The following is a 3,712-nucleotide window of genomic DNA, read 5'->3' on the forward strand; positions in this document are numbered from 1 at the left end:
ACCCCCCCTCAGTGATCTGACACCAGCTCTGGGATAGGCCAGTACTAACCACAGGACCTGGCTCCACCCACCAGTGGGCAGGAAGTAACCCCGGAGCTTTCTGGACCCTGACTCAGCCCACTAGTGATCCACCTTAAGCCCCGGGATGCCCTGGGGTTCTGCAGTCAGCCCCTTGGTGAACTGGTCCTGCCAAGTAGTGGCCAGCAGCCTCTGCAGAAGGCAGGGCCTGGTGACCCATAGGACTGAGGGCCAGTGACACCAGACCACCCACAGTAGTCAGACCTCATAGGGGGCACCCCTAGAGCATGTAAGTCCGGTAGTGAGAGGGGAGTGCCTTGCTGGAACTCACAGGAAGTCTCTTGCAAAAGGCTGCTTCTCCAAGGCTGAGAAATGTAACCAACCTACCAGATACGTAAAAATAAAAACAGCAACGTAGGCAAAACGAGGCAGCGGAGGAACGTGTTCCAGACAAAGGTACAAGATAAAACCACAGAAGAAGAACTAAGTGAAGTGGAGATAGGCCACCTACCCGAGTTCAGGGTAGTGATGGTAAAGATGGTCAACAACTCGGGAGAAGAATGGGTGCAAAGAAAGGGTTTCCTACGCACTCCCATCACTGTCATTTCCCACCGATGCCTGGAGCGACCACACTGACCCTCACTGAAGGTATTCCACTCTTCCAATGTCAGGCTGCTCTCTAGCGCTGAAGGATCTTGCGGCAGTCTCTTCTGTGCTCTGTGCTTCGATGAGGTAAAGAGAATTCCTTTCCTACGGCTGATGCTGTGGGCTCTGTGCTGGGGCCACTCTTCCATGGCAGTCACTGGCTCCTGGAGAATAACGGTGTGTGACAGGTGGTTGTGCTGTTATTCACGTAGACCATGTGGCATCGTCTGTTTAGAAGAGGAGAAGCAGCTTTCCCCAGCAAGCTACAGGCTGTCTGCATCTCAGGAGAAAATCGAAAGGTGCTCAAGAATTATCCAAGCGCGCCGGGCCCTGCATGGAGGTGCTCCTAGAATCTGTTGTTGCTGGAGCATCGGAGGTTCGTTCTTACCTCAGATCCGGGGCGGGTCAGGTTGCAGATTCGTGATCTTCCCCTGAGATCTCCCTCATCTCCCTCAGCTTCAGGAAAATGGCTGAAGCGATGGACTCCAAGATGGAGGAAAGTTTCAAAACTGTTACTTTCTGGAGGAAGAAGAAGGAACAAGAAGAATTTCATAAACTCTTTATTGGTGGCTTGAGCTCTGAAACCACAGAAGAAAATCTGAGGAACTACTACCAGCAATGGGGAAAACTTACAGGCTGTGTGGTCATCAGGGATCCTGCCAGGAAAAGATCAAGAGGATTCGGTTTTGTACCTTTCTCATCCACGGCCGAGGTGGAGGCTGCCACACCTCGTTCCACTGATAGGAAACGGTTGCCCCCAAACGCGCTGTCCCAAGAGAGGATTCTGGACAGCGGGGTGCTTTCCTAACTGTGAAGAAGCTGTTTGTTGGTGGAATTGAAGAAGCTACTGAGAAGCATCATCTTAGAGATTACTTTGAGAAATATGGAAAACTCGATGTCATTGAGATAATTACTGATGGGGAGTCTGGAAAGAAAAGAGGCTTTGGGTTTGTCACTTTTGATGGCTGTGATCCAGTGGATAAGCTTGTGCTGCAGAAATACCATACCGTCAGTGGTCATCATGCAGAAGTAAGAAAGGCCCTGTCTCGACCTCAAATGCAGGAAATCCACAGTTCTAGAGGTGGAAGAGGAGGCAACGTCGGTGCTGGAGATTCTCCTGGCGGTGGTGGAAATGTTGGAGCAGGACGAGGAAGGAAACTTGGAGGACGATCTGATGGATTCAGGAGTGGTCGGTGGACTTGGTCATGGCTCTAGTAGGTGTGGGGGAATACCTGGATCTGGCCACCAGGGTGGGAGCCCCGGGGGTGGTATGGCATCTATGGAGGAGGAAAGTGTGCAAGTGGAAATGACAATGATTTTCGGAAATCGTAACCAGCAACCTTCTAACTAAGCTTAGCGAAAAGTGGAAACGTCGGTAGCAGGCACAAGAATTATACGGTGGAGGAAACTATGGTCCAGGTGTCAGTGGAGGAAGTGGGGGTTATGAAGGGACCAGCCGATACTGAGTTTCTTTCTGTTGGCCATGGGCAAGTAGGAGAGGATGTATGAATAGGAGAGAATGAGAGCCCAGAGGTAACAGAACATCTTCAGGTCGTGGAAACTCTCAGTCATACAGAAATAGGCAGAGCAGAAGACATCAGAGCAGATGCAGAGAGCCATTTGTGAATGGATTGAATTATTTAAGAACATTACCTTACTATGGAGGAAAGATTGTGAAAAAAAAATGCTTTTGAGACAGTTTCTTAGCTTTCTAACTGTTTCTTTCTAGTGGTCTTTGTAAGAGTGTAGAAACATACCTTCTTTGATAATGTTAAAATGTGTAAGTGTCGGGTGACATGTGAAACCTTTTTCAAGATTTTTCTCACAAAGTTTTGAAAAGCTGTTATCCAGGATCATGGTGTAATGAGACATAATGTTACATGTATTCCTTTTAAAAACTGAAGTGCCTGTGTAGACTTCAGAAGCTGTTGTACATTTATGATCTAATAAAGACTTCTAAAGGAATAAATAAATAAATAAATAAAAATAAAAAGGGAGAAGCTTCCCCTGCTCCCAGGTCAAAGGCCCTACAGCAGAGCTGCCCTGTGCTTTTAGAGGTTTTTGTTGTTGTTGTTGTTGTTTTGTTCTTTTGGAGGTTTTATATATTTCAGCATCACCTGAAGTTCCTTCTCCCCAGGACTCAAATCATGAGTTCATTGCTAGAGGGCAGGCAGTCTCAGACCCCAATATCACGTTCTGCTGCTAATAATTCCTTTTCCTTCTGAGATTACGGCATCCAGACTGGGTCGTTTGTGTTCCAGAACAACTCTTCCTTTCGGATGAGTTATTTCCATTTGTTCCTGTGTGCTTCATGCAAATCCTGCTGTGGTGTGTCCTCTAGACATTCCTGGAAATGTCTGAATCTTAAAATACACATAATTTAGCCTTGGACTGCCTCATTGTGGATGTCTGGCTGAACAGGGCTAGCCAGAATGGCCGCAGCACGCAACTTCCATTCAAACACCCTACACAAGTGGGGGAACGGGACTGCCCTCAGGTATAATTGTGAATGCTGGGAAAATTGTCTTTATAGGCTCCACCTTTCCCTTCTTGTATCCACTTATTTCCCCTCTGGATGGTGCCACATTGTAACATAAACTGTCTGTTGATGGTTCCAGTTAGTGGAAAGAGAGACATTGGTTAATGTTGGCAGAGGCTGGGTAGGACTGAAATCAGTCCCAGGGACATCCCGAGTTCAGGCTTTTAAAAGGTGAGGTTTCAGTATGAGTGGTGACCCCTGTCCCTTTTTCTCTCCAAAGATTCCTTGGGTCCTTGGATAGAATGAATCAGGAGGCACCCAAACAGAGTCCAAGGGAGGGTTGTTTCCAGGAGCTTCAAGGATGGAGAAGTAAGGGGTCATTGTCACCTGCTTCTTTGAGACCTGGAGTTCAACCCAGAGCTGCTCCGTCTCTGCCACCACCAGCTACTGTCCTGATAGATGCCCTTTTCCTTCTTCCCTGACCTAAATGCAAGTCAATCTTACCTCTTAACCTCAATAACTCTTATTCCAAAGGCATATTTTTTCAGACTTATTGCAATTACTTTTTTA

General features: G+C 47.4%; 1 pseudogene; it reads left to right on the top strand.

Moving 5' to 3' along the window:
• The first annotated feature begins 1,153 nt into the window (after nt 1-1,153).
• LOC114902333 lies at nt 1,154-2,129 on the top strand (annotated as a pseudogene).
• Nucleotides 2,130-3,712: the final 1,583 nt, after the last annotated feature.

The sequence above is a fragment of the Monodon monoceros genome, unplaced genomic scaffold (genome assembly GCF_005190385.1).
Source record: "Monodon monoceros isolate NGI ecotype Baffin Bay Population unplaced genomic scaffold, NGI_Narwhal_1 Super_Scaffold_20, whole genome shotgun sequence".
NCBI lineage: Eukaryota > Metazoa > Chordata > Mammalia > Artiodactyla > Monodontidae > Monodon > Monodon monoceros.